This window comes from Amia ocellicauda, unplaced genomic scaffold, assembly GCF_036373705.1.
Source record: "Amia ocellicauda isolate fAmiCal2 unplaced genomic scaffold, fAmiCal2.hap1 HAP1_SCAFFOLD_243, whole genome shotgun sequence".
Lineage (NCBI taxonomy): Eukaryota > Metazoa > Chordata > Actinopteri > Amiiformes > Amiidae > Amia > Amia ocellicauda.
In genome coordinates, this window is record NW_027102806.1 from 1 (window position 1) to 25,804 (window position 25,804).

The 25,804-nt window shown below is 53.3% G+C and overlaps 30 non-coding genes across 30 annotated transcripts; all 30 read right to left on the reverse strand.

The window, feature by feature from the left end:
- Positions 1–316: 316 nt before the first annotated feature.
- On the reverse strand, positions 317–507 carry LOC136726099 (U2 spliceosomal RNA). The gene has a single exon (XR_010807935.1). It is a non-coding gene; the product is annotated as a U2 spliceosomal RNA (small nuclear RNA).
- A 176-nt stretch (positions 508–683) lies between these two features.
- LOC136726196 (U5 spliceosomal RNA) lies at positions 684–799 on the reverse strand. The gene has a single exon (XR_010808023.1). It is a non-coding gene; the product is annotated as a U5 spliceosomal RNA (small nuclear RNA).
- A 454-nt stretch (positions 800–1,253) lies between these two features.
- Positions 1,254–1,444, reverse strand: LOC136726156 (U2 spliceosomal RNA). The gene has a single exon (XR_010807987.1). It is a non-coding gene; the product is annotated as a U2 spliceosomal RNA (small nuclear RNA).
- Positions 1,445–1,620: 176 nt separating this feature from the next.
- Positions 1,621–1,736, reverse strand: LOC136726197 (U5 spliceosomal RNA). Its single transcript, XR_010808024.1, has one exon. It is a non-coding gene; the product is annotated as a U5 spliceosomal RNA (small nuclear RNA).
- Positions 1,737–2,182: 446 nt separating this feature from the next.
- Positions 2,183–2,373, reverse strand: LOC136726168 (U2 spliceosomal RNA). The gene has a single exon (XR_010807998.1). It is a non-coding gene; the product is annotated as a U2 spliceosomal RNA (small nuclear RNA).
- A 5,350-nt stretch (positions 2,374–7,723) lies between these two features.
- LOC136726181 (U2 spliceosomal RNA) lies at positions 7,724–7,914 on the reverse strand. Its single transcript, XR_010808009.1, has one exon. It is a non-coding gene; the product is annotated as a U2 spliceosomal RNA (small nuclear RNA).
- A 169-nt stretch (positions 7,915–8,083) lies between these two features.
- Positions 8,084–8,199, reverse strand: LOC136726198 (U5 spliceosomal RNA). Its single transcript, XR_010808025.1, has one exon. It is a non-coding gene; the product is annotated as a U5 spliceosomal RNA (small nuclear RNA).
- Positions 8,200–8,652: 453 nt separating this feature from the next.
- LOC136726193 (U2 spliceosomal RNA) lies at positions 8,653–8,843 on the reverse strand. The gene has a single exon (XR_010808020.1). It is a non-coding gene; the product is annotated as a U2 spliceosomal RNA (small nuclear RNA).
- Positions 8,844–9,019: 176 nt separating this feature from the next.
- On the reverse strand, positions 9,020–9,135 carry LOC136726100 (U5 spliceosomal RNA). Its single transcript, XR_010807936.1, has one exon. It is a non-coding gene; the product is annotated as a U5 spliceosomal RNA (small nuclear RNA).
- Positions 9,136–9,586: 451 nt separating this feature from the next.
- On the reverse strand, positions 9,587–9,777 carry LOC136726106 (U2 spliceosomal RNA). Its single transcript, XR_010807941.1, has one exon. It is a non-coding gene; the product is annotated as a U2 spliceosomal RNA (small nuclear RNA).
- Positions 9,778–9,953: 176 nt separating this feature from the next.
- On the reverse strand, positions 9,954–10,069 carry LOC136726101 (U5 spliceosomal RNA). The gene has a single exon (XR_010807937.1). It is a non-coding gene; the product is annotated as a U5 spliceosomal RNA (small nuclear RNA).
- Positions 10,070–10,520: 451 nt separating this feature from the next.
- On the reverse strand, positions 10,521–10,711 carry LOC136726118 (U2 spliceosomal RNA). Its single transcript, XR_010807952.1, has one exon. It is a non-coding gene; the product is annotated as a U2 spliceosomal RNA (small nuclear RNA).
- Positions 10,712–10,887: 176 nt separating this feature from the next.
- LOC136726102 (U5 spliceosomal RNA) lies at positions 10,888–11,003 on the reverse strand. The gene has a single exon (XR_010807938.1). It is a non-coding gene; the product is annotated as a U5 spliceosomal RNA (small nuclear RNA).
- Positions 11,004–11,452: 449 nt separating this feature from the next.
- LOC136726130 (U2 spliceosomal RNA) lies at positions 11,453–11,643 on the reverse strand. The gene has a single exon (XR_010807963.1). It is a non-coding gene; the product is annotated as a U2 spliceosomal RNA (small nuclear RNA).
- Positions 11,644–11,819: 176 nt separating this feature from the next.
- LOC136726104 (U5 spliceosomal RNA) lies at positions 11,820–11,935 on the reverse strand. The gene has a single exon (XR_010807939.1). It is a non-coding gene; the product is annotated as a U5 spliceosomal RNA (small nuclear RNA).
- A 455-nt stretch (positions 11,936–12,390) lies between these two features.
- LOC136726142 (U2 spliceosomal RNA) lies at positions 12,391–12,581 on the reverse strand. Its single transcript, XR_010807974.1, has one exon. It is a non-coding gene; the product is annotated as a U2 spliceosomal RNA (small nuclear RNA).
- Positions 12,582–12,757: 176 nt separating this feature from the next.
- On the reverse strand, positions 12,758–12,873 carry LOC136726105 (U5 spliceosomal RNA). Its single transcript, XR_010807940.1, has one exon. It is a non-coding gene; the product is annotated as a U5 spliceosomal RNA (small nuclear RNA).
- A 452-nt stretch (positions 12,874–13,325) lies between these two features.
- LOC136726150 (U2 spliceosomal RNA) lies at positions 13,326–13,516 on the reverse strand. Its single transcript, XR_010807981.1, has one exon. It is a non-coding gene; the product is annotated as a U2 spliceosomal RNA (small nuclear RNA).
- Positions 13,517–13,692: 176 nt separating this feature from the next.
- LOC136726107 (U5 spliceosomal RNA) lies at positions 13,693–13,808 on the reverse strand. The gene has a single exon (XR_010807942.1). It is a non-coding gene; the product is annotated as a U5 spliceosomal RNA (small nuclear RNA).
- A 454-nt stretch (positions 13,809–14,262) lies between these two features.
- On the reverse strand, positions 14,263–14,453 carry LOC136726151 (U2 spliceosomal RNA). Its single transcript, XR_010807982.1, has one exon. It is a non-coding gene; the product is annotated as a U2 spliceosomal RNA (small nuclear RNA).
- A 6,874-nt stretch (positions 14,454–21,327) lies between these two features.
- Positions 21,328–21,518, reverse strand: LOC136726152 (U2 spliceosomal RNA). Its single transcript, XR_010807983.1, has one exon. It is a non-coding gene; the product is annotated as a U2 spliceosomal RNA (small nuclear RNA).
- A 176-nt stretch (positions 21,519–21,694) lies between these two features.
- On the reverse strand, positions 21,695–21,810 carry LOC136726108 (U5 spliceosomal RNA). The gene has a single exon (XR_010807943.1). It is a non-coding gene; the product is annotated as a U5 spliceosomal RNA (small nuclear RNA).
- Positions 21,811–22,260: 450 nt separating this feature from the next.
- LOC136726153 (U2 spliceosomal RNA) lies at positions 22,261–22,451 on the reverse strand. Its single transcript, XR_010807984.1, has one exon. It is a non-coding gene; the product is annotated as a U2 spliceosomal RNA (small nuclear RNA).
- A 176-nt stretch (positions 22,452–22,627) lies between these two features.
- On the reverse strand, positions 22,628–22,743 carry LOC136726109 (U5 spliceosomal RNA). The gene has a single exon (XR_010807944.1). It is a non-coding gene; the product is annotated as a U5 spliceosomal RNA (small nuclear RNA).
- Positions 22,744–23,191: 448 nt separating this feature from the next.
- Positions 23,192–23,382, reverse strand: LOC136726154 (U2 spliceosomal RNA). Its single transcript, XR_010807985.1, has one exon. It is a non-coding gene; the product is annotated as a U2 spliceosomal RNA (small nuclear RNA).
- Positions 23,383–23,558: 176 nt separating this feature from the next.
- On the reverse strand, positions 23,559–23,674 carry LOC136726110 (U5 spliceosomal RNA). The gene has a single exon (XR_010807945.1). It is a non-coding gene; the product is annotated as a U5 spliceosomal RNA (small nuclear RNA).
- A 450-nt stretch (positions 23,675–24,124) lies between these two features.
- On the reverse strand, positions 24,125–24,315 carry LOC136726155 (U2 spliceosomal RNA). Its single transcript, XR_010807986.1, has one exon. It is a non-coding gene; the product is annotated as a U2 spliceosomal RNA (small nuclear RNA).
- A 176-nt stretch (positions 24,316–24,491) lies between these two features.
- Positions 24,492–24,607, reverse strand: LOC136726111 (U5 spliceosomal RNA). Its single transcript, XR_010807946.1, has one exon. It is a non-coding gene; the product is annotated as a U5 spliceosomal RNA (small nuclear RNA).
- A 452-nt stretch (positions 24,608–25,059) lies between these two features.
- On the reverse strand, positions 25,060–25,250 carry LOC136726157 (U2 spliceosomal RNA). Its single transcript, XR_010807988.1, has one exon. It is a non-coding gene; the product is annotated as a U2 spliceosomal RNA (small nuclear RNA).
- A 176-nt stretch (positions 25,251–25,426) lies between these two features.
- LOC136726112 (U5 spliceosomal RNA) lies at positions 25,427–25,542 on the reverse strand. Its single transcript, XR_010807947.1, has one exon. It is a non-coding gene; the product is annotated as a U5 spliceosomal RNA (small nuclear RNA).
- Positions 25,543–25,804: the final 262 nt, after the last annotated feature.

Below are 25,804 nucleotides of genomic sequence, written 5' to 3' on the forward strand. Positions count from 1 at the left end.
GAGAGAGACACACACACACACACACACACACTGTTCAATGTGCACACAAGAGAGAGCTCAAAATCATGGACATACAGATCAAAATCGATTCACAATATGAATACTACAATTGTTCATTTCCTGTGTCTTCCTAGCCCAGTCGGCGAGGGAGCTCAGCACCGTGCTGTGCCTTTCTCTGCCTCTCCCTTTACTGCCAGGTCAGTGATGACATCACAGAACTCATCGCTCGGCAGGCTGCAATGACATCACAAAGCACGTACATTCTATCACGGCAGGCAGGCTTTTTGTCTTTCTTTCAACCCAAGAATGATAAGGAGGTGCGTGCACCTTTCCCGGAAACACTGCAATACCGGGCCGATGCGTAAAGCGGGTGGAGCAAGCTCCCTCTCCGACTCCCCGTTGCAAAAATCCGTTTAATATGTTGTCCCCACATGGGGGACGTATCAGATATTAAACTGATAAGAACAGATACTACACTTGATCTTAGCCAAAAGGCCGAGAAGCGATACCTGCAATGGGCTCCCCCCAGAACGCCAGCGGCACAGGCCAGGAGGTAGCACCCCAGGAGAGGGCGCCACCGGCAGGGCTGCTACCGCTGCTGGGTACCCTAGCAAGCTTATTTGCTTGACATTGACCACCTCCACCTTATATGCCTGATCTGCTGTTCACCTGGATCACAGCTCCGCCCCAACAGGGCAGAGCCTCCCAAAAAATGGTACAAACTCATCCATGTCCCCCTCCACGGAATGCTTTAGTAAAAGGCGAAAGCGTTATGCGTATTGAAGGGAAACCCGAGTCCAAGATGCTTCCAACCAGCTCCTGGGTGCTCCCTGCGGCCGCAGGCCATGCTCCAGACAGCCGGGAGGGAGGGGGGGGGAGAGAGAGAGAGAGAGAGAGAGAGAGAGAGAGAGAGAGAGAGAGAGAGAGAGAGAGAGAGAGAGAGACACACACACACACACACACACACTGTTCAATGTGCACACAAGAGAGAGCTCAAAATCATGGACATACAGATCAAAATCGATTCACAATATGAATACTACAATTGTTCATTTCCTGTGTCTTCCTAGCCCAGTCGGCGAGGGAGCTCAGCACCGTGCTGTGCCTTTCTCTGCCTCTCCCTTTACTGCCAGGTCAGTGATGACATCACAGAACTCATCGCTCGGCAGGCTGCAATGACATCACAAAGCACGTACATTCTATCACGGCAGGCAGGCTTTTTTGTCTTTCTTTCAACCCAAGAATGATAAGGAGGTGCGTGCACCTTTCCCGGAAACACTGCAATACCGGGCCGATGCGTAAAGCGGGTGGAGCAAGCTCCCTCTCCGACTCCCCGTTGCAAAAATCCGTTTAATATGTTGTCCCCACATGGGGGACGTATCAGATATTAAACTGATAAGAACAGATACTACACTTGATCTTAGCCAAAAGGCCGAGAAGCGATACCTGCAATGGGCTCCCCCCAGAACGCCAGCGGCACAGGCCAGGAGGTAGCACCCCAGGAGAGGGCGCCACCGGCAGGGCTGCTACCGCTGCTGGGTACCCTAGCAAGCTTATTTGCTTGACATTGACCACCTCCACCTTATATGCCTGATCTGCTGTTCACCTGGATCACAGCTCCGCCCCAACAGGGCAGAGCCTCCCAAAAAATGGTACAAACTCATCCATGTCCCCCTCCACGGAATGCTTTAGTAAAAGGCGAAAGCGTTATGCGTATTGAAGGGAAACCCGAGTCCAAGATGCTTCCAACCAGCTCCTGGGTGCTCCCTGCGGCCGCAGGCCATGCTCCAGACAGCCGGGAGGGAGGGGGGGGGAGAGAGAGAGAGAGAGAGAGAGAGAGAGAGAGAGAGAGAGAGAGAGAGAGAGAGAGAGACACACACACACACACACACACACTGTTCAATGTGCACACAAGAGAGAGCTCAAAATCATGGACATACAGATCAAAATCGATTCACAATATGAATACTACAATTGTTCATTTCCTGTGTCTTCCTAGCCCAGTCGGCGAGGGAGCTCAGCACCGTGCTGTGCCTTTCTCTGCCTCTCCCTTTACTGCCAGGTCAGTGATGACATCACAGAACTCATCGCTCGGCAGGCTGCAATGACATCACAAAGCACGTACATTCTATCACGGCAGGCAGGCTTTTTTGTCTTTCTTTCAACCCAAGAATGATAAGGAGGTGCGTGCACCTTTCCCGGAAACACTGCAATACCGGGCCGATGCGTAAAGCGGGTGGAGCAAGCTCCCTCTCCGACTCCCCGTTGCAAAAATCCGTTTAATATGTTGTCCCCACATGGGGGACGTATCAGATATTAAACTGATAAGAACAGATACTACACTTGATCTTAGCCAAAAGGCCGAGAAGCGATACCTGCAATGGGCTCCCCCCAGAACGCCAGCGGCACAGGCCAGGAGGTAGCACCCCAGGAGAGGGCGCCACCGGCAGGGCTGCTACCGCTGCTGGGTACCCTAGCAAGCTTATTTGCTTGACATTGACCACCTCCACCTTATATGCCTGATCTGCTGTTCACCTGGATCACAGCTCCGCCCCAACAGGGCAGAGCCTCCCAAAAAATGGTACAAACTCATCCATGTCCCCCTCCACGGAATGCTTTAGTAAAATACTATTTTATTGGATTTAGTATTTTCTTTTCATCAATAAAAACAATTCGATTTTTAATACTTATGATTAAAAACATTGACATATCAATCCTTAAAATCACTTAAAAATTTTAAAATCTTTGTGATTTTAACAAAACTAAAACAATTAACTTTAAAATAAACGTGCTCAAATCAAATAAACAAAACGTGATAAAAGCAAAAAATTGCACACCAACAAAAGAGTCAGATACATTGAAAATAACTGAAAATGCATTAGACAAAATAAAGAAACAATTAAAAAGGAAAAAATAAAAAACAAACAAAAAAAGTCTAATGCATTTTAAATTAAACCCAAAACGGTCAATGTATCTGACAACAAAATATAACAAAACTATACCAGAAACCCTAAACAATTGTGATTTAAAAACAACTAAGTCTTTAAAAACAATTAAGATTTGTTATTTAAAATCTTCTTTTAAAAACAATCATTCATAAAATCTTTAAAAGATCTTTAAAAGATCTTGGACTCGGGCTCCAGCAGGGGGAACTAACCGTCCCCGGAGGTGGGTCCCATCATGGGATCCTGAGCTCCCCCAGATCTTGTATACGCCAGTTCTTAAAGGCTTCCTCCTTGCCCCTCTGATGGACCTCCAGATTGACGTAGTCTTTTACAAACACCATGCCCCTCCGCGCGATGACGATCGGGTCCAGCTCCTGCTTATTAAACAAACAGATGTTCCGTCCCTCCCACAGTGCCTGCTTCACTGCGCAGACGACACGCCACCAGCACCTCAGGGTTGATGTTGAAATTCCCCTTGCCGGACCGTATAGGATCTGCTGGGCGGTCGCCCGCGCAGGAACGGCGAACCTGTGGAGGAACGGAGAAAACAGGAGCCAGACCCTGTGGGCGGAGGGGCACTCACTAAAAATGTGAGCCTCCGTCTCCTTCCCCAAGCAACCCTTATAGGGGCAGGTGTCATAAGGAGCTATGCCCCTTCTGTGCATGAACACTCGGGTGGGGAGACACCGACTCACAGCCATCCAGGAGACATCTTTCTGCGTGTTCGTGAGGCAAACGTGCGTAGCGTTAGCCCAGATAAACCGGCAGGTTTCGGGAGGGAAATCTTCTATCCGGCTGGTCTCCTGGGCAGATCTCATCTGACTACAGATGGTCTTATAATCCCAGGAGGCCAGCACGACTTTATGGAGGCCTACTTCGAGCGCAAAGGCTCGGAGCGCCCTGTAGAACGGCGGGGGATCCCACGAGTGCGGCCTGGTGTTGTCCATGGCGCAGAGGCCGAATGGTCTCAGGCTGCTGGCAAAATAAAAGCGGTTCATGAAACTCACTTTCTTGCCAGCAGCCTGGATGTTCTTAACCACATAGGCCAGCCCCTGCGCCTTTATCAGCCGCACAACGTCCGGGACCCCCCTGCCTCCATCCAGGGTACCCTTCACCATCTGCACTCTTTTCAGCCTCTCCATTTTGCTCCCCCAGACAAACCGAAATATAATTCGGGTCACTAGTTTTGCGATAACCTTGTCTGGGGGGAAGATCATTCCTACGTAGAGGAGTATCGGGAAGAGGATGGCCTTTACGACCAGCACCTTACCAGCCATCGTCAAGGTCCTTGTGCTCCAGCCGTGGATCTTCCTTTGGACCTTTGCTATGGCCTCCTCCCAGCTCCGGGTGCCCGTGTTGGTCCCGTCGATCGTGATCCCCAGAACCTTGATAAACGGCTTCACAGGGAACACGGTCGGCGGGCCCCGGCCGACAGGCCATGCCCTGGAGAGGTAGACCTCGCTCTTGGCCTTGTTCACAGCGGCCCCCGTCGCCCTGCAGAAGCCGTCCAGCAGTTCCTCGACCCTGGCCACGGACGGAGCGTCCGTGCAGACCACGGCCACGTCGTCCATATAGGCCAGGGCCTTCAGTTGCTCTCCGCCGGAACCCGGGAGATGGAAACCTGTCACCCGGACGTCCCGGCGGATCGCCTGCATGAACGGCTCCAAGCAGAGGACGTACAGCAGGGCCGACAGGGGACAACCCTGCCGGACCCCCGACCTGACCGGAAATGGTTCGGTCAGGTGGCGGTTCACAAGGACCCTGCTGCTTAGGCCGCTGTAGATGATCTTCACCCACTTCCTCAGGCCAAGAGCGAGACCCATCCTCTCCATAACGAGCTGCAGGTATTCGTGGCCCACTCTGTCGAAGGCTTTCTCCTGGTCCAAGCTGATTAGGACCAGGGGAAGCCCTCTCTCGTTCGAGTAGGCCACGACATCCCTGAGCAGCATGGCGTTGTCGGCCGCCGATCTCCCCCGGGCACCACAGACCTGGTCGGGACCCACGACTTGAGGGAGTGGCCGCTGCAGCCGGAGCGTCAGTGCTTTGGCCAGTATCTTGTAGTCGGTGCACAGGAGGCTGACTGGCCGCCAGTTCCTCAGATCTTTTGGGTCTCCCTTCTTGTGAAGAAGGGAGAGGATACTTTTCTTCATCGAAGGGGCCAATCTGCCCTCTCTGTACATCGACCCCAGGACCTGGCCCAGATCTTCCTTAAGCACCTCCCAAAAGATCTTATAGAACTCAGCAGGGATCCCATCGGGACCCGGTGTCCTTCCAGAGTTAAGACTCTTTATCACCTGGGAGAGTTCAGTGGTGGTGATCTCTGGATCCTCCTCCTCCTCCTCGTCCCCCTCATTGCGGGACTCCAACAGGGACAGAAAGTGATGGATCAGATTTTGATCCACCACCTTCTGGTCGTACAACTCCCTGTAGAAATCCCGCACCACTGTCTCAACAGCCTCTCTGCCCTCCACCTCTTGCCCCGAGGAGTCGATCATGGAGGACATTGCAGGCCGCCTCTCCTTCGTTTTCTTGAAGAAGAAGCGGCTGCATTTCTCATCGTCTTCCATGATGCGGACCCTGGAAAGGACCTTGATCTTTTCTTGCTCCTCCCGATAGAGGGCGGAGAGACTCAGTTTGACCCGGGCCACCTCCTCAGCTAGGTCGAAGCCTCTGAGCTGTAATAGACTCAGGCGCTGGAGGCGGGCGTTTAGATGGGAATATCTCGCCCGCCTCTCGCGAGCTTTCCGTTTCCCCAGCTGAATGAAGTAGCCCTTGGTTCTTTTCTTCATCATCTCCCACCACTCTATGGGAGAATCAAAAAGGTCCTTCAGGGTCCTCCACTCCTCGAGGCGTCTGCTAAAGGTCTTAATCACACGAGGGTCATCGAGCAGAGAGGTGTTGAGCTTCCAGACCCCAGGCCCCGACTCCCGTGTGCTCGGAATGAGCACCTCTGTCGTCAGGAGCCTGTGGTCTGAAAAGAAGACCGCCTCCGAAGACATGGCGGTCCTCTCCAGTGGCTTGCTGAGGAGGACGAGATCTATCCTGGAGAAGGAGGAGCCAGAAGAACTCACCCAGGTGAACAAGGGGACCAGGTCCCGACCTGCGTCGCAGAGTTCAAAGTCCTCCACGAACGCAGCGAGGTCCCTGCTGGATCTATCGTTGCGGGGCTTACTCCGGTCTACATCCCTCAGAGCACAGTTGAAATCACCTGAAATGATAACTGGCAAGGTGCCGATCAGGAGCGGGCGTAGCTGAGGGAGAAAGAGGACTCTCTCTCTCTGGCTGGTGGGGGCATAGACATTGACCAGCCTCAATACAGCCCCCTTGTATTTAAAATCGAGGCTGGCCAGTCTGCCCGCCTCTATAACCTTGAATGTTTTAACTATTAAGAAGGGGTTTTTCAGGAGTACGGCAATCCCGTCCGCTCGGGACACATTGGACCCCGACCAGAAGGATTCTCCTAGGGTCCAAGTGTCCCGGAGATCTTTGTATTCTTTTTGGAACGGGATGCCGCACTCCTGCAAACAGATAATATCCGCCTTCATTCCAGCCAGAGAGTTTAAAACATCGGTCCTCTTTTTCACCTCAGCAATGCTCCTCACATTAATTGAAATAATGGTTAATGCCATAATGGCTGTGAGGGCAATTACCCGCTCCGTAACAATCATGTAAAGAAACCTTTCTCTTCCCCACTCCTCTCTTCTCCCTCACCTAGCTTAGCGCTAGCACCCATCATTTCAATCATTTGCCTCACCGCTTGATCCTCTAGGAAGACTATGGGGGGGGCTCGGCTCCCGCCACCCGGTAAGGCGGGCAAAACTCCACTGGGCTCAGGGCCCGTGGTGCTGGAGGTTCTCCCTGGTTCCTTTGAGGCCGAGGCCCGACGAACAGATGGCAGGGCAGAGGCTTTATGTACAACTGGGGAGAAAACTGTATAGACCCCGCTAGTCGTTCTTTTAACTAATGGTGGGGGAGGGGGTGGTCTCTCCCTTCCCGGCTGTCTGCCGCCGCAGGCCTCCTCCCCCAGCGCCAGTGACCTTGCCATCACGTCCCTGATGTCTTTCTGGGAAAGGACACTGGCGCCGACTCTCGTCTCCTGAGGGCCTGCGGCTCTCCCACTACTGCCGGGAGGGCATACCTGACCCCTCCCCTGGGAGAGTCTCAGTTGTGGGGCAGGAGGAATGTTATTTCTAGGGGGCCTCTCATCTACCAGGCTGCCCACTCGGGGCAGTGGAGAAGGCCCACCACTCTCCTCTCCGGAGTCAGATGCTTTAGTATGCTTTAGTAAAAGGCGAAAGCGTTATGCGTATTGAAGGGAAACCCGAGTCCAAGATGCTTCCAACCAGCTCCTGGGTGCTCCCTGCGGCCGCAGGCCATGCTCCAGACAGCCGGGAGGGAGGGGGGGGGGAGAGAGAGAGAGAGAGAGAGAGAGAGAGAGAGAGAGAGAGAGAGAGAGAGAGAGAGAGAGACACACACACACACACACACACACTGTTCAATGTGCACACAAGAGAGAGCTCAAAATCATGGACATACAGATCAAAATCGATTCACAATATGAATACTACAATTGTTCATTTCCTGTGTCTTCCTAGCCCAGTCGGCGAGGGAGCTCAGCACCGTGCTGTGCCTTTCTCTGCCTCTCCCTTTACTGCCAGGTCAGTGATGACATCACAGAACTCATCGCTCGGCAGGCTGCAATGACATCACAAAGCACGTACATTCTATCACGGCAGGCAGGCTTTTTTGTCTTTCTTTCAACCCAAGAATGATAAGGAGGTGCGTGCACCTTTCCCGGAAACACTGCAATACCGGGCCGATGCGTAAAGCGGGTGGAGCAAGCTCCCTCTCCGACTCCCCGTTGCAAAAATCCGTTTAATATGTTGTCCCCACATGGGGGACGTATCAGATATTAAACTGATAAGAACAGATACTACACTTGATCTTAGCCAAAAGGCCGAGAAGCGATACCTGCAATGGGCTCCCCCCAGAACGCCAGCGGCACAGGCCAGGAGGTAGCACCCCAGGAGAGGGCGCCACCGTGCTACCGCTGCTGGGTACCCTAGCAAGCTTATTTGCTTGACATTGACCACCTCCACCTTATATGCCTGATCTGCTGTTCACCTGGATCACAGCTCCGCCCCAACAGGGCAGAGCCTCCCAAAAAATGGTACAAACTCATCCATGTCCCCCTCCACGGAATGCTTTAGTAAAAGGCGAAAGCGTTATGCGTATTGAAGGGAAACCCGAGTCCAAGATGCTTCCAACCAGCTCCTGGGTGCTCCCTGCGGCCGCAGGCCATGCTCCAGACAGCCGGGAGGGAGGGGGGGGAGAGAGAGAGAGAGAGAGAGAGAGAGAGAGAGAGAGAGAGAGAGAGAGAGAGAGAGAGAGAGAGAGACACACACACACACACACACACACTGTTCAATGTGCACACAAGAGAGAGCTCAAAATCATGGACATACAGATCAAAATCGATTCACAATATGAATACTACAATTGTTCATTTCCTGTGTCTTCCTAGCCCAGTCGGCGAGGGAGCTCAGCACCGTGCTGTGCCTTTCTCTGCCTCTCCCTTTACTGCCAGGTCAGTGATGACATCACAGAACTCATCGCTCGGCAGGCTGCAATGACATCACAAAGCACGTACATTCTATCACGGCAGGCAGGCTTTTTTGTCTTTCTTTCAACCCAAGAATGATAAGGAGGTGCGTGCACCTTTCCCGGAAACACTGCAATACCGGGCCGATGCGTAAAGCGGGTGGAGCAAGCTCCCTCTCCGACTCCCCGTTGCAAAAATCCGTTTAATATGTTGTCCCCACATGGGGGACGTATCAGATATTAAACTGATAAGAACAGATACTACACTTGATCTTAGCCAAAAGGCCGAGAAGCGATACCTGCAATGGGCTCCCCCCAGAACGCCAGCGGCACAGGCCAGGAGGTAGCACCCCAGGAGAGGGCGCCACCGGCAGGGCTGCTACCGCTGCTGGGTACCCTAGCAAGCTTATTTGCTTGACATTGACCACCTCCACCTTATATGCCTGATCTGCTGTTCACCTGGATCACAGCTCCGCCCCAACAGGGCAGAGCCTCCCAAAAAATGGTACAAACTCATCCATGTCCCCCTCCACGGAATGCTTTAGTAAAAGGCGAAAGCGTTATGCGTATTGAAGGGAAACCCGAGTCCAAGATGCTTCCAACCAGCTCCTGGGTGCTCCCTGCGGCCGCAGGCCATGCTCCAGACAGCCGGGAGGGAGGGGGGGGAGAGAGAGAGAGAGAGAGAGAGAGAGAGAGAGAGAGAGAGAGAGAGAGAGAGAGAGAGAGAGAGACACACACACACACACACACACACTGTTCAATGTGCACACAAGAGAGAGCTCAAAATCATGGACATACAGATCAAAATCGATTCACAATATGAATACTACAATTGTTCATTTCCTGTGTCTTCCTAGCCCAGTCGGCGAGGGAGCTCAGCACCGTGCTGTGCCTTTCTCTGCCTCTCCCTTTACTGCCAGGTCAGTGATGACATCACAGAACTCATCGCTCGGCAGGCTGCAATGACATCACAAAGCACGTACATTCTATCACGGCAGGCAGGCTTTTTTGTCTTTCTTTCAACCCAAGAATGATAAGGAGGTGCGTGCACCTTTCCCGGAAACACTGCAATACCGGGCCGATGCGTAAAGCGGGTGGAGCAAGCTCCCTCTCCGACTCCCCGTTGCAAAAATCCGTTTAATATGTTGTCCCCACATGGGGGACGTATCAGATATTAAACTGATAAGAACAGATACTACACTTGATCTTAGCCAAAAGGCCGAGAAGCGATACCTGCAATGGGCTCCCCCCAGAACGCCAGCGGCACAGGCCAGGAGGTAGCACCCCAGGAGAGGGCGCCACCGGCAGGGCTGCTACCGCTGCTGGGTACCCTAGCAAGCTTATTTGCTTGACATTGACCACCTCCACCTTATATGCCTGATCTGCTGTTCACCTGGATCACAGCTCCGCCCCAACAGGGCAGAGCCTCCCAAAAAATGGTACAAACTCATCCATGTCCCCCTCCACGGAATGCTTTAGTAAAAGGCGAAAGCGTTATGCGTATTGAAGGGAAACCCGAGTCCAAGATGCTTCCAACCAGCTCCTGGGTGCTCCCTGCGGCCGCAGGGCAGGCCATGCTCCAGACAGCCGGGAGGGAGGGGGGGAGAGAGAGAGAGAGAGAGAGAGAGAGAGAGAGAGAGAGAGAGAGAGAGAGAGAGAGAGAGACACACACACACACACACACACACTGTTCAATGTGCACACAAGAGAGAGCTCAAAATCATGGACATACAGATCAAAATCGATTCACAATATGAATACTACAATTGTTCATTTCCTGTGTCTTCCTAGCCCAGTCGGCGAGGGAGCTCAGCACCGTGCTGTGCCTTTCTCTGCCTCTCCCTTTACTGCCAGGTCAGTGATGACATCACAGAACTCATCGCTCGGCAGGCTGCAATGACATCACAAAGCACGTACATTCTATCACGGCAGGCAGGCTTTTTTGTCTTTCTTTCAACCCAAGAATGATAAGGAGGTGCGTGCACCTTTCCCGGAAACACTGCAATACCGGGCCGATGCGTAAAGCGGGTGGAGCAAGCTCCCTCTCCGACTCCCCGTTGCAAAAATCCGTTTAATATGTTGTCCCCACATGGGGGACGTATCAGATATTAAACTGATAAGAACAGATACTACACTTGATCTTAGCCAAAAGGCCGAGAAGCGATACCTGCAATGGGCTCCCCCCAGAACGCCAGCGGCACAGGCCAGGAGGTAGCACCCCAGGAGAGGGCGCCACCGGCAGGGCTGCTACCGCTGCTGGGTACCCTAGCAAGCTTATTTGCTTGACATTGACCACCTCCACCTTATATGCCTGATCTGCTGTTCACCTGGATCACAGCTCCGCCCCAACAGGGCAGAGCCTCCCAAAAAATGGTACAAACTCATCCATGTCCCCCTCCACGGAATGCTTTAGTAAAAGGCGAAAGCGTTATGCGTATTGAAGGGAAACCCGAGTCCAAGATGCTTCCAACCAGCTCCTGGGTGCTCCCTGCGGCCGCAGGCCATGCTCCAGACAGCCGGGAGGGAGGGGGGGAGAGAGAGAGAGAGAGAGAGAGAGAGAGAGAGAGAGAGAGAGAGAGAGAGAGAGAGAGAGAGAGACACACACACACACACACACACACTGTTCAATGTGCACACAAGAGAGAGCTCAAAATCATGGACATACAGATCAAAATCGATTCACAATATGAATACTACAATTGTTCATTTCCTGTGTCTTCCTAGCCCAGTCGGCGAGGGAGCTCAGCACCGTGCTGTGCCTTTCTCTGCCTCTCCCTTTACTGCCAGGTCAGTGATGACATCACAGAACTCATCGCTCGGCAGCTGCAATGACATCACAAAGCACGTACATTCTATCACGGCAGGCAGGCTTTTTTGTCTTTCTTTCAACCCAAGAATGATAAGGAGGTGCGTGCACCTTTCCCGGAAACACTGCAATACCGGGCCGATGCGTAAAGCGGGTGGAGCAAGCTCCCTCTCCGACTCCCCGTTGCAAAAATCCGTTTAATATGTTGTCCCCACATGGGGGACGTATCAGATATTAAACTGATAAGAACAGATACTACACTTGATCTTAGCCAAAAGGCCGAGAAGCGATACCTGCAATGGGCTCCCCCCAGAACGCCAGCGGCACAGGCCAGGAGGTAGCACCCCAGGAGAGGGCGCCACCGGCAGGGCTGCTACCGCTGCTGGGTACCCTAGCAAGCTTATTTGCTTGACATTGACCACCTCCACCTTATATGCCTGATCTGCTGTTCACCTGGATCACAGCTCCGCCCCAACAGGGCAGAGCCTCCCAAAAAATGGTACAAACTCATCCATGTCCCCCTCCACGGAATGCTTTAGTAAAAGGCGAAAGCGTTATGCGTATTGAAGGGAAACCCGAGTCCAAGATGCTTCCAACCAGCTCCTGGGTGCTCCCTGCGGCCGCAGGCCATGCTCCAGACAGCCGGGAGGGAGGGGGGGAGGAGAGAGAGAGAGAGAGAGAGAGAGAGAGAGAGAGAGAGAGAGAGAGAGAGAGAGAGAGAGAGAGACACACACACACACACACACACACACTGTTCAATGTGCACACAAGAGAGAGCTCAAAATCATGGACATACAGATCAAAATCGATTCACAATATGAATACTACAATTGTTCATTTCCTGTGTCTTCCTAGCCCAGTCGGCGAGGGAGCTCAGCACCGTGCTGTGCCTTTCTCTGCCTCTCCCTTTACTGCCAGGTCAGTGATGACATCACAGAACTCATCGCTCGGCAGGCTGCAATGACATCACAAAGCACGTACATTCTATCACGGCAGGCAGGCTTTTTTGTCTTTCTTTCAACCCAAGAATGATAAGGAGGTGCGTGCACCTTTCCCGGAAACACTGCAATACCGGGCCGATGCGTAAAGCGGGTGGAGCAAGCTCCCTCTCCGACTCCCCGTTGCAAAAATCCGTTTAATATGTTGTCCCCACATGGGGGACGTATCAGATATTAAACTGATAAGAACAGATACTACACTTGATCTTAGCCAAAAGGCCGAGAAGCGATACCTGCAATGGGCTCCCCCCAGAACGCCAGCGGCACAGGCCAGGAGGTAGCACCCCAGGAGAGGGCGCCACCGGCAGGGCTGCTACCGCTGCTGGGTACCCTAGCAAGCTTATTTGCTTGACATTGACCACCTCCACCTTATATGCCTGATCTGCTGTTCACCTGGATCACAGCTCCGCCCCAACAGGGCAGAGCCTCCCAAAAAATGGTACAAACTCATCCATGTCCCCCTCCACGGAATGCTTTAGTAAAAGGCGAAAGCGTTATGCGTATTGAAGGGAAACCCGAGTCCAAGATGCTTCCAACCAGCTCCTGGGTGCTCCCTGCGGCCGCAGGCCATGCTCCAGACAGCCGGGAGGGAGGGGGGGAGAGAGAGAGAGAGAGAGAGAGAGAGAGAGAGAGAGAGAGAGAGAGAGAGAGAGAGAGAGAGAGAGACACACACACACACACACACACACTGTTCAATGTGCACACAAGAGAGAGCTCAAAATCATGGACATACAGATCAAAATCGATTCACAATATGAATACTACAATTGTTCATTTCCTGTGTCTTCCTAGCCCAGTCGGCGAGGGAGCTCAGCACCGTGCTGTGCCTTTCTCTGCCTCTCCCTTTACTGCCAGGTCAGTGATGACATCACAGAACTCATCGCTCGGCAGGCTGCAATGACATCACAAAGCACGTACATTCTATCACGGCAGGCAGGCTTTTTTGTCTTTCTTTCAACCCAAGAATGATAAGGAGGTGCGTGCACCTTTCCCGGAAACACTGCAATACCGGGCCGATGCGTAAAGCGGGTGGAGCAAGCTCCCTCTCCGACTCCCCGTTGCAAAAATCCGTTTAATATGTTGTCCCCACATGGGGGACGTATCAGATATTAAACTGATAAGAACAGATACTACACTTGATCTTAGCCAAAAGGCCGAGAAGCGATACCTGCAATGGGCTCCCCCCAGAACGCCAGCGGCACAGGCCAGGAGGTAGCACCCCAGGAGAGGGCGCCACCGGCAGGGCTGCTACCGCTGCTGGGTACCCTAGCAAGCTTATTTGCTTGACATTGACCACCTCCACCTTATATGCCTGATCTGCTGTTCACCTGGATCACAGCTCCGCCCCAACAGGGCAGAGCCTCCCAAAAAATGGTACAAACTCATCCATGTCCCCCTCCACGGAATGCTTTAGTAAAAGGCGAAAGCGTTATGCGTATTGAAGGGAAACCCGAGTCCAAGATGCTTCCAACCAGCTCCTGGGTGCTCCCTGCGGCCGCAGGCCATGCTCCAGACAGCCGGGAGGGAGGGGGGGGGAGAGAGAGAGAGAGAGAGAGAGAGAGAGAGAGAGAGAGAGAGAGAGAGAGAGAGAGAGAGAGAGAGACACACACACACACACACACACACTGTTCAATGTGCACACAAGAGAGAGCTCAAAATCATGGACATACAGATCAAAATCGATTCACAATATGAATACTACAATTGTTCATTTCCTGTGTCTTCCTAGCCCAGTCGGCGAGGGAGCTCAGCACCGTGCTGTGCCTTTCTCTGCCTCTCCCTTTACTGCCAGGTCAGTGATGACATCACAGAACTCATCGCTCGGCAGGCTGCAATGACATCACAAAGCACGTACATTCTATCACGGCAGGCAGGCTTTTTTGTCTTTCTTTCAACCCAAGAATGATAAGGAGGTGCGTGCACCTTTCCCGGAAACACTGCAATACCGGGCCGATGCGTAAAGCGGGTGGAGCAAGCTCCCTCTCCGACTCCCCGTTGCAAAAATCCGTTTAATATGTTGTCCCCACATGGGGGACGTATCAGATATTAAACTGATAAGAACAGATACTACACTTGATCTTAGCCAAAAGGCCGAGAAGCGATACCTGCAATGGGCTCCCCCCAGAACGCCAGCGGCACAGGCCAGGAGGTAGCACCCCAGGAGAGGGCGCCACCGGCAGGGCTGCTACCGCTGCTGGGTACCCTAGCAAGCTTATTTGCTTGACATTGACCACCTCCACCTTATATGCCTGATCTGCTGTTCACCTGGATCACAGCTCCGCCCCAACAGGGCAGAGCCTCCCAAAAAATGGTACAAACTCATCCATGTCCCCCTCCACGGAATGCTTTAGTAAAATACTGTTTATTGGGTTTAGTATTTTTACATTTCATCAATAAAAACAATTCGATTTTTAATACTTATGATTAAAAACGTTTTAAAATATCAATTCTTAAAATCACTTAAAATTTTTTAAAATCTTTGTGATTTTAACAAAACTAAAACAATAAACTTTAAAATAAACGTGCTCAAATCAAATAAACAAAACGTGATAAAAGCAAAAACTGCACACCAACAAAAGAGTCAAATACATTGAAAATAACAGAAAATGCATTAGACAAAATAAAGAAACAATTAAAAGGAAAAAATAAAAAACAAACAAAAAAAGTCTAATGCATTTTAAATTAAACCAAAAAGCGGTCAATGTATTTGACAACAAAATATAACAAAACTATACCTAAAAAGCCCTAAACAATGTGATTTAAAAACAACTAAATCTTTAAAAACAATTAAGATTCATTATTTAAAATCTTCTTTTAAAAACAATCATTCATAAAATCTTTAAAAGATCTTGGACTCGGGCTCCAGCAGGGGGAACTAACCGTCCCCGGAGGTGGGTCCCATCACGGGATCCTGAGCTCCCCCAGATCTTGTATACGCCAGTTCTTAAAGGCTTCCTCCTTGCCCCTCTGATGGACCTCCAGATTGACGTAGTCTTTTACAAACACCATGCCCCTCCGCGCGATGACGATCGGGTCCAGCTCCTGCTTATTAAACAAACAGATGTTCCGTCCCTCCCACAGTGCCTGCTTCACTGCGCAGACGACACGCCACCAGCACCTCAAGGTAGATGTAGAAATTCCCTTGGCTGGACCATATAGGATCTGCTGGGCGGTCGCCCGCGCAGGAACGGCGAACCTGTGGAGGAACGGAGAAAACAGGAGCCAGACCCTGTGGGCGGAGGGGCACTCACTAAAGATGTGAGCCTCCGTCTCCTTCCCCAAGCAACCCTTATAGGGGCAGGTGTCATAAGGAGCTATGCCCCTTCTGTGCATAAACACTCGGGTGGGGAGACACCGACTCACAGCCATCCAGGAGACATCTTTCTGCGTGTTCGTGAGGCAAACGTGCGTAGCGTTAGCCCAGATAAACCGGCAGGTTTCGGGAGGGAAATCTTCTATCCGGCTGGTCTCCTGGGCAGATCTCATCTGACTACAGATGGTCTTGTAATCCCAGGAGGCCAGCACGACTTTATGGAGGCCTACTTCGAGCGCAAAGGCTCGGAGCGCCCTGTAGAACGGCGGGGGATCCCACGAGTGCGGCTTGGTGTTGTCCATGGCGCAGAGGCCGAATGGTCTCAGGCTGCTGGCAAAATAAAAGCGGTTCATAAAACTCACCTTCTTGCCAGCAGCCTGGATGTTCTTAACCACATAGGCCAGCCCCTGCGCCTTTATCAGCCGCACAACGTCCGGGACCCCCCTGCCTCCATCCAGGGTACCCTTCACCATCTGCACTCTTTTCAGCCTCTCCATTTTGCTCCCCCAGACAAACCGAAATATAATTCGGGTCACTAGTTTTGCGATACCCTTGTCTGGGGGGAAGATCATTCCTACGTAGAGGAGTATCGGGAAGAGGATGGCCTTTACGACCAGCACCTTACCAGCCATCGTCAAGGTCCTTGTGCTCCAGCCGTGGATCTTCTTTTGGACCTTTGCTATGGCCTCCTCCCAGCTCCGGGTGCCCGTGTTGGTCCCGTCGATCGTGATCCCCAGAACCTTGATAAACGGCTTCACAGGGAACACGGTCGGCGGGCCCCGGCCGACAGGCCATGCCCTGGAGAGGTAGACCTCGCTCTTGGCCTTGTTCACAGCGGCCCCCGTCGCCCTGCAGAAGCCGTCCAGCAGTTCCTCGACCCTGGCCACGGACGGAGCGTCCGTGCAGACCACGGCCACGTCGTCCATATAGGCCAGGGCCTTCAGTTGCTCTCCGCCGGAACCCGGGAGATGGAAACCTGTCACCCGGACGTCCCGGCGGATCGCCTGCATGAACGGCTCCAAGCAGAGGACGTACAGCAGGGCCGACAGGGGACAACCCTGCCGGACCCCCGACCTGACCGGAAATGGTTCGGTCAGGTGGCGGTTCACAAGGACCCTGCTGCTTAGGCCGCTGTAGATGATCTTAACCCACTTCCTCAGGCCAAGAGCGAGACCCATCCTCTCCATAACAAGCTGCAGGTATTCGTGGCCCACTCTGTCGAAGGCTTTCTCCTGGTCCAAGCTGATTAGGACCAGGGGAAGCCCTCTCTCGTTCGAGTAGGCCACGACATCCCTGAGCAGCATGGCGTTGTCGGCCGCCGATCTCCCCCGGGCACCACAGACCTGGTCGGGACCCACGACTTGAGGGAGTGGCCGCTGCAGCCGGAGCGTCAGTGCTTTGGCCAGTATCTTGTAGTCGGTGCACAGGAGGCTGACTGGCCGCCAGTTCCTCAGATCTTTTGGGTCTCCCTTCTTGTGAAGAAGGGAGAGGATACTTTTCTTCATCGAAGGGGCCAATCTGCCCTCTCTGTACATCGACCCCAGGACCTGGCCCAGATCTTCCTTAAGCACCTCCCAAAAGATCTTATAGAACTCAGCAGGGATCCCATCGGGACCCGGTGTCCTTCCAGAGTTAAGACTCTTTATCACCTGGGAGAGTTCAGTGGTGGTGATCTCTGGATCCTCCTCCTCCTCCTCGTCCCCCTCATTGCGGGACTCCAACAGGGACAGAAAGTGATGGATCAGATTTTGATCCACCACCTTCTGGTCGTACAACTCCCTGTAGAAATCCCGCACCACTGTCTCAACAGCCTCTCTGCCCTCCACCTCTTGCCCCGAGGAGTCGATCATGGAGGACATTGCAGGCCGCCTCTCCTTCGTTTTCTTGAAGAAGAAGCGGCTGCATTTCTCATCGTCCTCCATGATGCGGACCCTGGAAAGGACCTTGATCTTTTCTTGCTCCTCCCGATAGAGGGCGGAGAGACTCAGTTTGACCCGGGCCACCTCCTCAGCTAGGTCGAAGCCTCTGAGCTGTAAAAGACTCAGGCGCTGGAGGCGGGCGTTTAGATGGGAATATCTCGCCCGCCTCTCGCGAGCTTTCCGTTTCCCCAGCTGAATGAAGTAGCCCTTGGTTCTTTTCTTCATCATCTCCCACCACTCTATGGGAGAATCAAAAAGGTCCTTCAGGGTCCTCCACTCCTCGAGGCGTCTGCTAAAGGTCTTAATCACACGAGGGTCATCGAGCAGAGAGGTGTTGAGCTTCCAGACCCCAGGCCCCGACTCCCGTGTGCTCGGAATGAGCACCTCTGTCGTCAGGAGCCTGTGGTCTGAAAAGAAGACCGCCTCCGAAGACATGGCGGTCCTCTCCAGTGGCTTGCTGAGGAGGACGAGATCTATCCTGGAGAAGGAGGAGCCAGAAGAACTCACCCAGGTGAACAAGGGGACCAGGTCCCGACCTGCGTCGCAGAGTTCAAAGTCCTCCACGAACGCAGCGAGGTCCCTGCTGGATCTATCGTTACGGGGCTTACTCCGGTCTACATCCCTCAGAGCACAGTTGAAATCACCTGAAATGATAACTGGCAAGGTGCCGATCAGGAGCGGGCGTAGCTGAGGGAGAAAGAGGACTCTCTCTCTCTGGCTGGTGGGGGCATAGACATTGACCAGCCTCAATACAGCCCCCTTGTATTTAAAATCGAGGCTGGCCAGTCTGCCCGCCTCTATAACCTTGAATGTTTTAACTATTAAGAAGGGGTTTTTCAGGAGTACGGCAATCCCGTCCGCTCGGGACACATTGGACCCCGACCAAAAGGATTCTCCTAGGGTCCAAGTGTCCCGGAGATCTTTGTATTCTTTTTGGAACGGGATGCCGCACTCCTGCAAACAGATAATATCCGCCTTCATGCCAGCCAGAGAGTTTAAAACATCGGTCCTCTTTTTCACCTCAGCAATGCTCCTCACATTAATTGAAATAATAGTTAATGCCATAATGGCTGTGAGGGCAATCACCCGCTCCGTAACAATCATGTAAAGAAACCTTTCTCTTCCCCACTCCTCTCTTCTCCCTCACCTAGCTTAGCGCTAGCACCCATCATTTCAATCATTTGCCTCACCGCTTGATCCTCTAGGAAGACTATGGGGGGGGCTCGGCTCCCGCCACCCGGTAAGGCGGGCAAAACTCCACTGGGCTCAGGGCCCGTGGTGCTGGAGGTTCTCCCTGGTTCCTTTGCGGCCGAGGCCCGACGAACAGATGGCAGGGCAGAGGCTTTATGTACAACTGGGGAGAAAACTGTGTAGACCCCGCTAGTTGTTCTTTTAACTAATGGTGGGGGAGGGGGTGGTCTCTCCCTTCCCGGCTGTCTGCCGCCGCAGGCCTCCTCCCCCAGCGCCAGTGACCTTGCCATCACGTCCCTGATGTCTTTCTGGGAAAGGACACTGGCGCCGACTCTCGTCTCCTGAGGGCCTGCGGCTCTCCCACTACTGCCGGGAGGGCATACCTGACCCCTCCCCTGGGAGAGTCTCAGTTGTGGGGCAGGAGGAATGTTATTTCTAGGGGGCCTCTCATCTACCAGGCTGCCCACTCGGGGCAGTGGAGAAGGCCCACCACTCTCCTCTCCGGAGTCAGAGTGGGGCGTATAAAAATTTGAGGGAGGGGACTCTGGAGCGGGGGAGGAGCCGGCAGGGGGGGGAGAATCTGCAGAATGAATCCTCTTTTTCATCATACCCCCCTTACCCATGCTCCTCTTCTCAGCCCTCCTTCTCTTCCCCGCTACCACTGTCCACTCTCCCTCTGCCTCCACTTCTGACCCAGAGTCAGAGAGGGAGCCTATGAGGCTCCTGAGGATTGTTTCCTCTCTACCCCCATCTTGGGGTATCACCTTTGGAGGAGCCTCCGCTTGGTTTTCTCTCTCTCCACCACCCCCGAGGGCCCGCGCCCTATTTGCATAGGAGGAGGGACAATTCCTAAAGAGGTGCCCTCCCCCACCGCACAGGTTGCAGGCCCTCTCCTGCTTGCAGGCCCTGGTCTGATGTTCCCCGCCGCAGACCTTGCACTTAACAACGGTACAGGCTGCGGCTAAATGACCCAGGGCCCCGCAGTTCCTACATAATTTGGGCATGCCATGATAAAAGACAAGCCCCCTATTTGCTCCTAAAACCACGGTGCTTGGTAGATGGCGTACTCCGCCGATGGCGGCCACTTCCACCTGCAGGCGCACCTGCCACCGCCGAGCACCGGTCCAGACCCCATCCTCATCATTAACTCTCCTACTTTCAGACAGGATCTCACAGTGTCTCCTCAGCCATACTTCTACGTCATACTCTGCCACTGCTTCATTGTAAAACTGAACAGTTACAATTTTAATCTCTCTATCTGTCAGGGCGTCGACCACAAAGTCATTCAGGGGCATGCTGTCTTTTTTTTCCCTATACAGGTTCCAAAAACTCTCCAGCACTTGAGGGTTCTTAAAGCTCACCTCGAACACGTCCCTAGGTCCAGGCAGTTTCACCACACAGTTCAGCTCAGAAGGGGCAAAGCCCAGGCCCCTCTGCAGCACGGACCTGCTGAACTCCAGCCGGGTGAGGGCCGCGGTCTCGGCTCCAGCCTCACGGCTGAAGCGCACCGCATTATGGCGCCTCACACCGGCGGTTCGCTGGGCCATGCTGCACTTTCCTACCTTGGAGAAGGGTCGGGAGGCTCTCAATCCGGAGGTCGGGGCAAGTCCACCTGGCTGGGGAGCAGCTTCCACCTCCGGGGCTCTTGCAGGGAGCGGGCCTTGCGGGGAGAAGTCCGGGCCCTGGCTGCAGGAGGCCTCCCTCAGGGACGTTGCCGATCGGCCTGGTCGGTCCCTGGAATCCGAGGCCTCTCCTGGATCCTGGCTGGTGACGTCAGCGGGGAGCAGTCCTGGTCAGGCCGGGCTCCGGGTAGATGGTCGGCCGGGCTTCTGGATGGGACCCACTCCGTGAGGAGTCCTCCGACCCCTCTGGCTAGGTCCCCTGTCGCTCCCGGTCCGTCCCAATCTCCACTCGCCTCGGCCTCCGGACCGCTCCAAGGACCCAGGACTCTGCAGCTCTGTCAACCGGCACCTCCCCGTCTCGTCTGGTCTGGCCTGATGGATCAGCTCCCTGCAAGGAAAAAAGAAGACTGTCAAGTACAGTTCAAAAGCCCCCTGCTGGACAAAGGTTTCTCTCGCTATTGGAGGGAAACCCGAGTCCAAGATGCTTCCAACCAGCTCCTGGGTGCTCCCTGCGGCCGCAGGCCATGCTCCAGACAGCCGGGAGGGAGGGGGGGGGAGAGAGAGAGAGAGAGAGAGAGAGAGAGAGAGAGAGAGAGAGAGAGAGAGAGAGAGAGAGAGAGAGACACACACACACACACACACACACTGTTCAATGTGCACACAAGAGAGAGCTCAAAATCATGGACATACAGATCAAAATCGATTCACAATATGAATACTACAATTGTTCATTTCCTGTGTCTTCCTAGCCCAGTCGGCGAGGGAGCTCAGCACCGTGCTGTGCCTTTCTCTGCCTCTCCCTTTACTGCCAGGTCAGTGATGACATCACAGAACTCATCGCTCGGCAGGCTGCAATGACATCACAAAGCACGTACATTCTATCACGGCAGGCAGGCTTTTTTGTCTTTCTTTCAACCCAAGAATGATAAGGAGGTGCGTGCACCTTTCCCGGAAACACTGCAATACCGGGCCGATGCGTAAAGCGGGTGGAGCAAGCTCCCTCTCCGACTCCCCGTTGCAAAAATCCGTTTAATATGTTGTCCCCACATGGGGGACGTATCAGATATTAAACTGATAAGAACAGATACTACACTTGATCTTAGCCAAAAGGCCGAGAAGCGATACCTGCAATGGGCTCCCCCCAGAACGCCAGCGGCACAGGCCAGGAGGTAGCACCCCAGGAGAGGGCGCCACCGGCAGGGCTGCTACCGCTGCTGGGTACCCTAGCAAGCTTATTTGCTTGACATTGACCACCTCCACCTTATATGCCTGATCTGCTGTTCACCTGGATCACAGCTCCGCCCCAACAGGGCAGAGCCTCCCAAAAAATGGTACAAACTCATCCATGTCCCCCTCCACGGAATGCTTTAGTAAAAGGCGAAAGCGTTATGCGTATTGAAGGGAAACCCGAGTCCAAGATGCTTCCAACCAGCTCCTGGGTGCTCCCTGCGGCCGCAGGCCATGCTCCAGACAGCCGGGAGGGAGGGGGGGGGAGAGAGAGAGAGAGAGAGAGAGAGAGAGAGAGAGAGAGAGAGAGAGAGAGAGAGAGAGAGAGACACACACACACACACACACACACTGTTCAATGTGCACACAAGAGAGAGCTCAAAATCATGGACATACAGATCAAAATCGATTCACAATATGAATACTACAATTGTTCATTTCCTGTGTCTTCCTAGCCCAGTCGGCGAGGGAGCTCAGCACCGTGCTGTGCCTTTCTCTGCCTCTCCCTTTACTGCCAGGTCAGTGATGACATCACAGAACTCATCGCTCGGCAGGCTGCAATGACATCACAAAGCACGTACATTCTATCACGGCAGGCAGGCTTTTTTGTCTTTCTTTCAACCCAAGAATGATAAGGAGGTGCGTGCACCTTTCCCGGAAACACTGCAATACCGGGCCGATGCGTAAAGCGGGTGGAGCAAGCTCCCTCTCCGACTCCCCGTTGCAAAAATCCGTTTAATATGTTGTCCCCACATGGGGGACGTATCAGATATTAAACTGATAAGAACAGATACTACACTTGATCTTAGCCAAAAGGCCGAGAAGCGATACCTGCAATGGGCTCCCCCCAGAACGCCAGCGGCACAGGCCAGGAGGTAGCACCCCAGGAGAGGGCGCCACCGGCAGGGCTGCTACCGCTGCTGGGTACCCTAGCAAGCTTATTTGCTTGACATTGACCACCTCCACCTTATATGCCTGATCTGCTGTTCACCTGGATCACAGCTCCGCCCCAACAGGGCAGAGCCTCCCAAAAAATGGTACAAACTCATCCATGTCCCCCTCCACGGAATGCTTTAGTAAAAGGCGAAAGCGTTATGCGTATTGAAGGGAAACCCGAGTCCAAGATGCTTCCAACCAGCTCCTGGGTGCTCCCTGCGGCCGCAGGCCATGCTCCAGACAGCCGGGAGGGAGGGGGGGGGAGAGAGAGAGAGAGAGAGAGAGAGAGAGAGAGAGAGAGAGAGAGAGAGAGAGAGAGAGAGACACACACACACACACACACACACTGTTCAATGTGCACACAAGAGAGAGCTCAAAATCATGGACATACAGATCAAAATCGATTCACAATATGAATACTACAATTGTTCATTTCCTGTGTCTTCCTAGCCCAGTCGGCGAGGGAGCTCAGCACCGTGCTGTGCCTTTCTCTGCCTCTCCCTTTACTGCCAGGTCAGTGATGACATCACAGAACTCATCGCTCGGCAGGCTGCAATGACATCACAAAGCACGTACATTCTATCACGGCAGGCAGGCTTTTTTGTCTTTCTTTCAACCCAAGAATGATAAGGAGGTGCGTGCACCTTTCCCGGAAACACTGCAATACCGGGCCGATGCGTAAAGCGGGTGGAGCAAGCTCCCTCTCCGACTCCCCGTTGCAAAAATCCGTTTAATATGTTGTCCCCACATGGGGGACGTATCAGATATTAAACTGATAAGAACAGATACTACACTTGATCTTAGCCAAAAGGCCGAGAAGCGATACCTGCAATGGGCTCCCCCCAGAACGCCAGCGGCACAGGCCAGGAGGTAGCACCCCAGGAGAGGGCGCCACCGGCAGGGCTGCTACCGCTGCTGGGTACCCTAGCAAGCTTATTTGCTTGACATTGACCACCTCCACCTTATATGCCTGATCTGCTGTTCACCTGGATCACAGCTCCGCCCCAACAGGGCAGAGCCTCCCAAAAAATGGTACAAACTCATCCATGTCCCCCTCCACGGAATGCTTTAGTAAAAGGCGAAAGCGTTATGCGTATTGAAGGGAAACCCGAGTCCAAGATGCTTCCAACCAGCTCCTGGGTGCTCCCTGCGGCCGCAGGCCATGCTCCAGACAGCCGGGAGGGAGGGGGGGGGAGAGAGAGAGAGAGAGAGAGAGAGAGAGAGAGAGAGAGAGAGAGAGAGAGAGAGAGAGAGAGACACACACACACACACACACACACTGTTCAATGTGCACACAAGAGAGAGCTCAAAATCATGGACATACAGATCAAAATCGATTCACAATATGAATACTACAATTGTTCATTTCCTGTGTCTTCCTAGCCCAGTCGGCGAGGGAGCTCAGCACCGTGCTGTGCCTTTCTCTGCCTCTCCCTTTACTGCCAGGTCAGTGATGACATCACAGAACTCATCGCTCGGCAGGCTGCAATGACATCACAAAGCACGTACATTCTATCACGGCAGGCAGGCTTTTTTGTCTTTCTTTCAACCCAAGAATGATAAGGAGGTGCGTGCACCTTTCCCGGAAACACTGCAATACCGGGCCGATGCGTAAAGCGGGTGGAGCAAGCTCCCTCTCCGACTCCCCGTTGCAAAAATCCGTTTAATATGTTGTCCCCACATGGGGGACGTATCAGATATTAAACTGATAAGAACAGATACTACACTTGATCTTAGCCAAAAGGCCGAGAAGCGATACCTGCAATGGGCTCCCCCCAGAACGCCAGCGGCACAGGCCAGGAGGTAGCACCCCAGGAGAGGGCGCCACCGGCAGGGCTGCTACCGCTGCTGGGTACCCTAGCAAGCTTATTTGCTTGACATTGACCACCTCCACCTTATATGCCTGATCTGCTGTTCACCTGGATCACAGCTCCGCCCCAACAGGGCAGAGCCTCCCAAAAAATGGTACAAACTCATCCATGTCCCCCTCCACGGAATGCTTTAGTAAAAGGCGAAAGCGTTATGCGTATTGAAGGGAAACCCGAGTCCAAGATGCTTCCAACCAGCTCCTGGGTGCTCCCTGCGGCCGCAGGCCATGCTCCAGACAGCCGGGAGGGAGGGGGGGGGAGAGAGAGAGAGAGAGAGAGAGAGAGAGAGAGAGAGAGAGAGAGAGAGAGAGAGAGAGAGAGAGACACACACACACACACACACACACTGTTCAATGTGCACACAAGAGAGAGCTCAAAATCATGGACATACAGATCAAAATCGATTCACAATATGAATACTACAATTGTTCATTTCCTGTGTCTTCCTAGCCCAGTCGGCGAGGGAGCTCAGCACCGTGCTGTGCCTTTCTCTGCCTCTCCCTTTACTGCCAGGTCAGTGATGACATCACAGAACTCATCGCTCGGCAGGCTGCAATGACATCACAAAGCACGTACATTCTATCACGGCAGGCAGGCTTTTTTGTCTTTCTTTCAACCCAAGAATGATAAGGAGGTGCGTGCACCTTTCCCGGAAACACTGCAATACCGGGCCGATGCGTAAAGCGGGTGGAGCAAGCTCCCTCTCCGACTCCCCGTTGCAAAAATCCGTTTAATATGTTGTCCCCACATGGGGGACGTATCAGATATTAAACTGATAAGAACAGATACTACACTTGATCTTAGCCAAAAGGCCGAGAAGCGATACCTGCAATGGGCTCCCCCCAGAACGCCAGCGGCACAGGCCAGGAGGTAGCACCCCAGGAGAGGGCGCCACCGGCAGGGCTGCTACCGCTGCTGGGTACCCTAGCAAGCTTATTTGCTTGACATTGACCACCTCCACCTTATATGCCTGATCTGCTGTTCACCTGGATCACAGCTCCGCCCCAACAGGGCAGAGCCTCCCAAAAAATGGTACAAACTCATCCATGTCCCCCTCCACGGAATGCTTTAGTAAAAGGCGAAAGCGTTATGCGTATTGAAGGGAAACCCGAGTCCAAGATGCTTCCAACCAGCTCCTGGGTGCTCCCTGCGGCCGCAGGCCATGCTCCAGACAGCCGGGAGGGAGGGGGGGGAGAGAGAGAGAGAGAGAGAGAGAGAGAGAGAGAGAGAGAGAGAGAGAGAGAGAGAGAGAGAGAGACACACACACACACACACACACACTGTTCAATGTGCACACAAGAGAGAGCTCAAAATCATGGACATACAGATCAAAATCGATTCACAATATGAATACTACAATTGTTCATTTCCTGTGTCT